Source organism: Giraffa tippelskirchi, chromosome X (assembly GCF_054371585.1).
Source record: "Giraffa tippelskirchi isolate mGirTip1 chromosome X, T2T-mGirTip1v1.2.pri, whole genome shotgun sequence".
NCBI classification, from domain to species: Eukaryota; Metazoa; Chordata; class Mammalia; order Artiodactyla; family Giraffidae; genus Giraffa; species Giraffa tippelskirchi.
Genome location: NC_137289.1, coordinates 87,669,544 through 87,680,563, shown reverse-complemented (window position 1 = coordinate 87,680,563; position 11,020 = coordinate 87,669,544). Strand labels below are relative to the sequence as shown.

The following is an 11,020-nucleotide window of genomic DNA, read 5'->3' as shown; positions in this document are numbered from 1 at the left end:
TGAGGGAGCTGGTAAAGAATCTGCCTGCAATACAGGTTTGATTCCTGTGTTGGGAAGTACCCCTGGAGAAGGGATACGCTACCCACTCTAGTATTCTTGGGCTTCTCTGGTGGCTAGATGGTAACGAATCCACCTGCAGTGTGGCACACCTGAGTTCCATCCCTGTGTTGGGAAGTTCCCCTGGAGCAGGGCATGGCAACCCACCCCAGTATTCTTGCCTGGAAAATTCCCATGGACAGAGGAGCCTGGTGTGCCACAGTTCATGGGGTCACCAAGAGTCTGACACGACTGAGTGACCAAGCACAACACACACAGAGGTTATAAGAGTGGGGCCCTAATCCCATAGGATCTGATATCCTTAAAAGAGGAGGAGTTACCAGGTCTCTCGCACTCTCTCTCTCTGTCACCATCCACACACAGAGGAAATGTCATGTGAGGAAACAGAGAGAAGGTGGCCAACTGCAATACAAGAGGAGTGCCTACACCAGGAATTGAACTTGCTGGCACCTTGATCTTGGACTTCTAGTATCCCGAACTATGAGAAACTTAATGTCTTTTGTTTAAGCCATCCGGCCTGTGGTATTTGGTTTTGGCAACTCGAACAGACTAACGCAGGGCCCATAACCAAAAAAAAGGTTCAGAGCCATTGGACCCACTGGTTGCCAGAAACCCATCCTGGACATTCATGTTTCAATACAACGATTTTAGGCACTTGCAGATTTCTTGAGTTCTTGCTTCGAACAGTGCAGGATATCATTTATTGCAACATACTTCCTCTGCTAATAGTTGCATAACACAGATTTGTATCTATATAAACCCAAAGGCCAGAGTTTAAATCCTGATTCCACCATCTACTAGATGTTTGACTTTGGACAAGTTATCGCATGTTTGTGCCTCGAATATAAAGTAGGGATAACATTAGTGTCTCCCTCACATGGCTGTTGTGAGAATTAAATGACATAATGCATGTAGAGGGCTTAGCACATAATCAAGTTTCAACAGATATTAGTAGCTTTTGTGATGAAAATGTAAGTAGCAGTCAGGGTTTTTTGCCCTTATAAACAACACTGTTGTGAGCAAACCTCTTTATACACAGAGAATTGTTTTTAAGTCCTTAGCTGGATTAACTAAGAGGAAAAGACTAAAGTAACTGAAATCATAAATAAAAGAGGGGATATTACAACCAACGTGACAATAATAAACAGGATTTTACAAGAATATCATGACCAATTGTGGCAATAAATTGGACAACCTAGAAGAAATGGATAAATTCCTAGGAACACACAATCTACCAGAACTGAATCAAGGAGAAACAGAAAACACAATAGACCAATAATGAGATTGAATCGGTAATGACAACCCCCCCACCCCCGCACACACACACACAAAATCAGGAACTGATAGCTTCACTGGAGAATTCCACCAAACATTTAAAAAATTAATACCAATCTTTCTCAAATGCTTCCAAAAAATCGAAGAAGAGGGAACACTTCCAAACTCATTTTATGAGGCCAGCGTTATCCTCATATCTAAGGCACCAAAAGAAAAGAATACTAGAGGCCACATTCCCGGATGAATGCGGATGCAAAAATCCTCGACAAAATACTAGCAAAACAATTCAACAGCACATTAGCAGGACTATGTGCCCCGGTCAAAAGGGATTTCTCCCTTGGTGCAAGGATAGTTTAACATACAAAAATCAATCAATGTAATAAAACACATTAACTGAATGAAGGACAAAAATCACATGATCTTCTCTATAGATGCACAAAAAATTCAACACTCCTTCATGAGAAAACACAGTCAAACAACTAGGAGTAGAAAGAAATTACCTCGACATAATAAAGTCCACAACTAACATCATACTCAGTGGTGAAAGTCTGAAATCGCTTCTTCTAAGGTGAGGAACAAGGCAAGGAAGCCCGCTCTCACCATTATGTTAGTATTCAACAACTGGAAGTCATAGCCAGAGCTGTTAGGAAAGCAAAAGAAATAAAAGGCATCCAAGTCAGAAAGAAGTAAAATTATCTCTGTTGAAGATAGCATGCTTTCGTACATGCAAAACTCAAAAGATTACACACACCCTTACACACACACATGGACACAACTGGTAGAACTAATAAACAAATTCAAAAAAGTTGTAGGACACAAAATCCAAAAGGAAAGTTCAGTTGTATTACTATACACTAACAAAGAATAATTTGAAAAGGAAATTAAGAAAACAATTCCATTGACATTAGCAGCAAAAAAGAATAAAATACTGAGGAATAAACTCAAGCAAGGAGTCAAAAGACTTGTACACTGCCAACTACAAAACATTGCTGAAGGAAACTAAAAAAGACACAGATAAACGGAGAGGCATCTCTCTGCACAGACTGGAATATAAATATTGTTAAGAAGTCCACACTATCTAAGGTGGTTAATTTTATGTGTCAGCTTGACTGGTCCACAGAGTGCCTAGGTATTTAGTCAAACATTATTCCGGGTGTTTCTGTAGGGTGCTTTTTCATGAGATTAACATTTAAATCAGTCAACTGGATAAAACAGATTTCCTCCTGATAATGTGGGTGGGCTTTACCTAATCAGTTGATAGTCTGAATAAAACGAAAAGGCAACCTTTCCTCACGTAAGAGAATTCCTCCTGCGTGAAAGCCTTTGGACCCGGGACATCAGCTTCTTTTCCTGCCTTTAGACTGAAACTGAAATATCAGCTCTACTGGTTTGGTTCTTAGGCCTTCTAACCTGGGCTAGAGCTAAACCACTGGCTCTTTTGGGTCTCCAGCTAGCCAACTCACCCTCTAGATCTTGGGACTTACCAGCCTCTGCAGTCGAATGAGTCAATTCTTTTACACACACACACAAACACACACACACACACACACACACACACTCCACTGGATCTGTTCTTCTAACACACTACCCAGAGTGATCTACAGATCCAATGCAAACCCTATCAAAATCCCAATAGCATGTTGTACAGAAATTGAAAAACTCGTCCTAAAATTTAAATAGAATCTAAAGAGATCCTTAGCAGGGAAAACAATTTGGAAAAAGAAAAAGTAGAGAACTCACACTTCCTGATTTCAAAACATTACAAAGCTACAGTAAAGAAAACTGTATGTCACTGCCATATTAACAAATAGATCGGTGGGGTAAAATAGAGATCTTAGAAATAAACCCTCACTTTTAGAAGATGTGCCAGGCCGTGGACTTCCTGATAGAGGGGAAAAATGGCTTTCTCTCTCTCTCTTTTTCTTTTAAGGTTTAAGATCTTTGGATCAAAGCAAGGACTCTGGAGTCAGATTGCTTGGTTTCAATTCTACCACTGATCCCCATAGGCCAAGTGACCGTGGGCCAGTGGCTGAACCTCTCAGTACCTGTTTCCTCACCTGTAAGAGGCTGGTGATCATTAGTACTATAGTCCTAGGAGGGTCACAAGGAAGCATTACTATTTATGTACAGCACTTAGAAGAGTGCCGGGCACAGGGTCCCTGCTCTATAAGTTGCTTTTCATAGATTCAGCCAAATTACCTCCCAAATGGATTTCTTGCACCACCGCCACAGAGGTTTGCTCCTCAACTCACCCACTCTCGGAATGGTTAAGCACTTGGAAGCTTGTCGTCCTAGTGCGGGAAGCCCGATTCGTGGTTTTAGTTTACATCTCCAGGGTCAGCGGTGGTGAGCATCTTTGAAGGGGGGACTGGACAGTGAGACTCTCTCTTCTTTGAATTGCCTCAGAGTGGGGAAAGAGCTGGGGGAGTGAGGTCAACCCCAGACTGTCCCCCAAATCTGCCTGCCAAGAACGTTTGATGGAGCAGTTGAGGCAGAGATGTTACAGAAGAAAACGACAATCCCTTTGTCCTCTGGCCACTTAGGGAGAAGTACGCCGACCACTCATCACTGAGCGCGGGATTCCTCTGCCCATTCTCCCATTGGGTCATAAGACTTGTGGTGGAAGGGAGGCTGGCAAATGCTTTCAGCACGTGCTAGGCGCCCAGCGCCTCCATCCTGACGTTTCATCCTCACCTCCCAGGAGACCAGCGCCCTCAGTACCTTCCTGCCTCCTGCTCCACCCACTTTGTACACAGTCAGGGCTCAGGGCTGTGACTCTAACCGGAAAGGGGAGGTGGGACAGGAGGAGGTGGGACGAGAGGCTTGACAGAGGTATACACGCAGCATCACCTTCAGCCACCAACTCGCCATCTGCCGCGATGGCCTTTGGGCTTGGCAGCAAACCACAGGAGGCCCTCGACCCCATTGGTTACACCTCGAGGGGGCGGGCAAACAAGGCGCGTGCTGCTTGGCAGGAACCGGACCAATGAGGAGGCGGCAGCGCTGGCTCGCTGAAAGCCTCGCGTGATTTGAGGCGATCTCCTGTGTGTGGTGCGCATGGTGCTTGACGGCGTGCGCCAGACGCCACCCGGCTCGCCTGCCCTGACCGCCGCCACCGCTGCCACCTCGATCCGGTTGATAAATCGTCGCCGTCCCAGGTCCGCCGGCCACCCAGATCACGACATGAGCTTCTCAGATGGTGAGTCGGCTGTTTGGGGAGCGGGTTTCGGCTCAGAGTGCTGGGAGCAGACCAGCGGCCTTGAGGCCAGCTCCACAGCCCCGCGGGGACCCAGGCCAGGCCCCGAGCCGGGGGCACCTTGAAGCGGCGAGGGTGAGGGTGGGGATGGCTTCCTAGACCCTGAAGGCTTCGAGTCAGAGCGGGAGGTGCCGGAAGCGGGAGGGCAGGTGCTGTGGGGCCGCGAAGGCCGGCCTGGCTCCCCGGCCGACGACCAGGGGGACGTCCTGCAGCTGGCTGACGAGTCAGTGGCGACCGTCCTGCAGCAGCTGGCCAACCTGGGCTTGCGGGGCATCCGCAGATGCCTGTTCCCGGAGAGCTACGTGGTCGGCGAAGGGTCTCCCTTGTGGGACCTCGAGGCGCGTCCCGGCAGTCGAGGCGTGGCCGCCCAGAGGTGTGGGGAAGAGGCACAGGCTGAGGCCGGCCCTCTCCAGGTCGGCAGACTCGAGGCGGGCCGGGCCTGGGGGAACCCGAAGAGAGGCAGTAAGAGTAGGTTGAAGGTGGCTGTGGATCGCCAGCGGCTCCCCTCAGAAAGCCCAGCCGGGCTGCTGTCCGACTCTGAGTCCTCTGATGAGTTCAGTGAGATAGAGCTGATGAGGGTGAGCATTTATGCCAAAGACAGAGGCCAGGCCAAGCGCAACGGCCCCAAGGACCCCGGGGACACACCCAGAGACTCGAAAATCCAAGGCAGGGAGAATCTCGTTAACGTGCCAGGCACTTGCCTGTCCTCGGCTCTGCGAGGATTAATCTCGGTTGTGGAAAGGCAGGTCAGGCAGGGCGATGCAGAGCAGGAGGACGTCTCTCCCCCTAAGAAATTGCAGAGCGTGCTCAGGGAGAAGGGGGGCAGCCTGCCCAGGTACCCGGGAGTAGCAGTAGCATCAGCTACTGCAGCTGCCACTACAGGCAGCCTACCGTGGCCCAGTCCTAGGAGGAAGGGGTTCCTGAAGAAATCCCTCAGGGGCGTCTCCAAACATGCCCCGGGGACAACCTTCCCTTCCTGGGAGCAGGGAATCTCGGCCACTCCCCTGGAACCGGCCACCTTCCCCCCAATCTCTGGCATCCCGCTGCTTGGGAGGTCCAAGAGGTATGCCTTGGTCCCTTGGGAAGGCAAAGAGTCAAAGCAAACCGGCGCTCGGAAGAAATCCGTGGCAAGGCAGGCACGGGAGTCGGTGGCAGCAATGGCGGTGTCCGGAGAAGACAACGACCCAAATAGAGACCCATCCCCAAAGGGCCGAGTAAGTAGGCCAGGCCCCTCCTGTCTCCCCCGTCTTCCCCCTCCCACCCTCTCCAGGACACAGGTCTTCACCCGTGCTCCCTCTGTCCATCCCTCAGGGGTGGTCATTGGGTGGCCCTCGGTCACTGGGTCATTAGGATGCCAGATTGGGGTCTTTTACTAGGGACAAACGTTAAGGTAGCACTTTGGGTGTGCTGGGCTGGGTTCTCCACCCTTGGCCTGTTTCCAGCCAGGCTGGGGCTGGAGTGGAAGGGAGAGCTGGTAGCTGAATTGATTTGAGGGGCCCCTTAAAAGCTTCACAGAGCTTCGGTGTTTAGACACATCACTTTCCTGAATCCTACTTCCTAGCTGATCCCCAAACCTTCCTTGCAGGGGCCCCAGGCTTTCTCAGTGCCACACTGTTGTCCCCAGCTCAGCTCTGCCTGCTGGCCTGGGGCTGACTTAGAGGGAATGTGCTGAAGAGATCAGCCTTTCAGTTTCCTTTCCAGTTCCCTGCCTCAGCTCGGTCTTGAATCACACGAGGTCTCACACACACAGACATAGACATATAAATGCACTGGTACACACAGGTGCATGCACACACACATCCTTACTCCAGGTCAGTGAGAAATCTTTGTTCTTAGCTGACCACTGACAGGGCACCGGCGTCTTGTCCACGGGTGCGTCAAGGAGAACCCAGCAGCACCAACGTCAACATCAGAGGCGGGCAGGATTCAGGAAACTCAGAGCCCGTGGCCATGAACAAGGGAGAAGTCATGCCCAGAGGGCCTGGCCCCTCAGGTGAGTGTCCTGGGTTTTGATATGGGGGCAGGGAACCAGGGGTGAGGGCAGAAACCTCTGTCTGTCTGTCTCTCTTTTCTGGGGCCTCAGCCTTGCTCTCAGGCTGCTTCTTCCATGGGAAACAGGTGTCAGCAGGGCTAGCCCTGGCCCCATCACCTTCTGTGTGGGATTTGTTTGGCAGGGGTGATCGGTGGCAGTGCCCCAACAGCTACTCTGGGCGTAGACCTGCAGGCTAATAGCGTTTTCTGTGAAGTGCTGTTCGCCCACATTGCTCTCCCAGGTGCTGGCCGTGGCTGCCGCTCTGGGAGGCTCGAACCCAGAACCACAGTCTTTCGGGACCATCGTGGTAAAATGGCTGCCCCTGAGGAATAGGAGGGGCAGGCCCAGAGAGAAGGTTTGGGCTGCCTGCCGGGCAGAGCCGGGGAGGCTTGATGCTAGCAGAGGGTGGTACTGCCTCACCTCACGTTAGACCCTGCTTGGCCCTTTCCACCTCACTGGGAGCCTGGGAAGCTGGATTGTGTGTCCTTTCCCTGTCAGGTGACCGCGAACCAACTGACCATCCCCCAAGACCGAAAAGGCGGCAGCAGCCACCTGCAAGGCAGGGCTGTCCTCGGGTAATGCTTCTTCTGGCTCCTGGAAATGCACACCCAAACCCCATGGTGGGATCTGAGTCCAAGTTCAACTGACATGTGTGGGCACCCCCCCCGTCCCCCCGCCCTGTCCCCATCCCACACCCCAGGGAGGGAGCCCACCTCCTTTCCTCTGAGGAAAGTCTTTCCCTTGCCAGTCTAGACACCTGGCTTTGGGATGGAGGGCCCGGGGGGAGAGGAGAGGAGGAGGAGAAGGGAGGTGGGTGTATACTAACCATTTCTCTTCCTGCTGTGTCTGCTGGCCTAGTGTCTGGTGCTACAGAGAGAAATAGACGACCTTAAGGAGCAACTTGGTATGAGGAACCAGGGACAGAGAGCAGTGGGTTCTTAGTGCAGAAGTGGGGTGGGCCCTTGGGGTGGGTGGGCTGCCGGTGCAGGAGGCCTCGTAGGGATGGACCAGCATTCCTGTGGGGAGGAGAACCTATCACGCCTGACCCTGGAGGGGGCGGTGCATGTTCAGCTGGGCGTGTGGACAAGGAGCAAAGTGCTGTGTGGACTGCGTACACACTCTGCCAGCCAGGCGAGTCCTAGAGAGCTCCTTCTGATAGGACTTGTAGAGATGCCTTGTTGATCTGGTGTGGCCTCGGAGGTTCTTGTTGGATTGTTTGTGAGACAATTTTTGAATGGTCTGGGCGTGGCCCCGACCTTGAGAGCTGCTGGCACATTTTGTTTCCTTTTAGGAAATGGCTCCACATTTAATTCCGGTAGTGGGGAGTGACGAGGCCCAGAGCTCTTTGCATCGGGGCTGGGGGTATGTGGGTTTCAGGTTGCAGGGCTAGGTGGTTCCCCACGGGGACAGGGGGACAGGCTTCTATGTCCGTCTGTCTAGAGCACCTGTTTATGCCTCTCCCTGTTGCAGCCTCCATGCAGTACCAGGTTGACAAGTTCCGGATCCTTTGAAGTGAGTGTTACACACCCCACACCCCTTCCCACAGTCCTGGCTGTGGAGCAGGGCCGTGGGCTGGCCCTGGCTTGAGGCTCTTCCCTGACTCTGCTGTTTCACAGGTTGAGCCCAGTATCTTCCGGCAAGAGGAGCAGCTGTTACCTCCAGGGCCGGCGAGCTGTGGCCAAGCTTGTTGCCTCCTGTTCTGCCTCCACCAGGGCATCCTCTGCCCCTTGTTTTGCCCCATGTCTGCCCCAGTTTCACAGCAGTTTTTGATTAAAAGGCTTCTCATATTCTGTGTTCTGTCCTCTCTCTGGGGGGTAGGGGTTGGGGGAATGGGGCAAGGCCTGGTGGGGAGCCACTTCGTATCAGAGTCTGTTCCAGAACAGTACCTCTGGCATCCTGTGGGGGGCACTCTGGTTCAGCCTGTGCTACCATCCAGGCCGTCAGGCCAGCGGAGCGCCCCTAGTGTGTGTTCTGTGTGGGCTCTGTCTGGCCACCTTGGCACGTCCCCCCTTTTCCCTGAAGGCCCTCTTCTAGTTCTCTAAACACCCTCCTCTGGGGTTTAGGAGTTTCCATTCATTGCTGCCATTCTGCCTCCCTGTCAGAAGGAAGTCATGACCCCCTTACAGAGCTCCAGTCTTTCACCCTTCCCTCACTGCACTCATTGTCCTGCTTACCCCGACCACTCTGCTTTCCTGTCAGAGCACCCTCGATCCCTCCCCTGGCTTGCCATCGATGACCTTGCCTGCATGTTTACTTAAGCAGGTGGTAACAGGCACAGGTTTGCTCATCTTCCCCCTTCCCCGGCCCTACCCTCTCAGTGGAGTCCCTACCCCACCCCCCCGGTGCCACCTTGCAAGCAGGAACCTGCATACTCTCCCCGCTCTCTTTAGCACTCACCCCTGAGACTCAGGCACCAAAACTTTGGCTTCCCCTTCCTTGGGTTCAGTAAAGGGCATGAGGATGAATCTTGGACCCGCTGAACTGGGGAGCAGGATCGAAGCTCAGGGGAACACAGGGGAACACAGGAGAAAAGCTCAGGTTAGTTGCTGAGCTGGAGGTCAGGAGAGGCGTCTGGTGCCAGTCTGGGGCAGAGTGCACCCTGACAGCTAGAGATGGATGGTCCGGTCCTTGGAGCTTTCATATCCTCCCTGCCCTAACCAACTGACCAGCCTACACTCCTGCAGCCTGGATGTCTCTCTGCCCTTGAGTGGAAACGGGCCCATCAGGCTCTATGACAAGTATGGTTGGTAAGTCTGTGTTCTTACAGGGTCTCCATCAAATACCGTTCCACCAGCCCCATGACACAGATTTTCCTGCGAATGATACTTCCCGGAGTGTCCCAGCTCAGTCTCCCAGACTACTTGTTAGGGCACACAAGACTGAGTCTGAAATCCATGTTCAATTCCCATCCCTCCCTCCCGCCCTGAAGTTTGGGGAGGACTTCCTTCTCTCAGCCAAGACCCCAGGGCTGTGCCAGCCTGAGACTCAGAGGGACACATTTGTATTGGAGTGAAATGAGGGTAGGTTCTGCCTGACTCCCTTCCTGAAAGACCACGGTTTTATTTCACAAAAGAGGGTATGATGGTAGGTAGCACATTCAAAGTTGGTGCCTGGGCATCTCTCTGGGTGAATTAAAGTCATCAGGGATAATGCCCCTTGAGGCAGAAAGGTGTGATTCGGGGAGTAATGGAAATAGAGCCTGGTCTAGATTCTGTAAGGCACTGAGTGAGCCGAAGCAAGGGTCGGATCTCCTTTATTCAAGGGGTGTTGTCACGTTCCCAAAACATAGAAGGGGGAGGATGCAGTTCACCAAACCTCAGGACAGGACATCCCAAAATGTTGGAGTCGCTGGAGGAGGCACTGGATCCTACCTTGCGATTCTGTGATGTCTGCCAACTGCTGAGGGTGTGGATGAGTGAAAATGGGAAGGGTGGCTCCGGAGACTACCTGGGACGTGGCTGCCCATCTTAGAAACAGGAGATCCCCCCCCATCTGGATTACTTGTGGGGAGTTAGGGGTGACTGCACCTGAGCAATGGGGAGCCCTCGGGCCCGCCCTTCCCCCACATTTTGACCTTGACTTCCTTCCGGGGCTCATGGCATGAGGTCAGGTGGACAGAGCACGAGGGTTGGGCCAGTCACAGACCTCAGGGTCAGCAAAGAACATGCGTGGGACTTACTCCTTCCACTCAGACCCCTCCCTGGAGCAGGAGGGCCTGATCACTTAGTTTACAGCTGATCCGGTGGTTATTGCCTGGTGGTGTAGCACATCTCGCTGTTGTCCGAGTGAGTAGATTTGGCAGAGACCTTCCCGCTGAGGTTTCTGCCCACCGAGACACGTAGGTAAGTTGTGCCTGGGGAGAAGTCAAGCACCAGCATCAGCACCACCCTTGGGCAGAGTGGGGCACGGGACTGTGGTCACCAGGGTGAGGAAGTTGGAGAAGCTCATGGAAGTGGAGGTGCGAGGGCGTGAACACAGCCCCTCGCTCACTTTTCACCAGGCTCCCTTCCCTCCTCTGGGCACACAGTTCAGACCAACTACCTCACTATAATGTTGCTGGAAACATATACATCACAGGCCTTGGCTCAGCCCCAAGCCTTCCACTTCCAGCGGGAAATCTGAGGCATAGGTTAAAGAAATACATCTGCGCCCCAGAGGGTAGGAGGAAGGCCGAAGCCCAGCCTCATTCAGTGCACCCCTGTTGCCTTTCCCCCTCATGCCCCTTCTCCAGCCTGGGAGACAGTGACAGCTGCTTTGGAGAGCCCTAGGCCCCATCCTGCCTGTCCAACACCTGGGAAGAGGCTCCCTCCCCATTACACCCCCACCCCACCAGCCCCAGCCCCAGCCCCAGCCCCAGGCCTACCTCTCTCTCTGGACTCTTGAGGGAGATTGGCACAAAC

At 52.7% G+C, this 11,020-nt stretch overlaps 1 pseudogene across 1 annotated transcript; it reads left to right on the top strand.

Annotated features, from left to right (window-relative positions):
- Window positions 1–4,358: 4,358 nt before the first annotated feature.
- LOC145535479 (uncharacterized protein CXorf49 homolog) lies at window positions 4,359–8,405 on the top strand (annotated as a pseudogene). Its single transcript, XR_014075433.1, has 6 exons — window positions 4,359–5,802; window positions 6,425–6,581; window positions 7,119–7,195; window positions 7,479–7,524; window positions 8,091–8,132; window positions 8,237–8,405. The product of XR_014075433.1 is annotated as an uncharacterized protein CXorf49 homolog (transcript).
- Window positions 8,406–11,020: the final 2,615 nt, after the last annotated feature.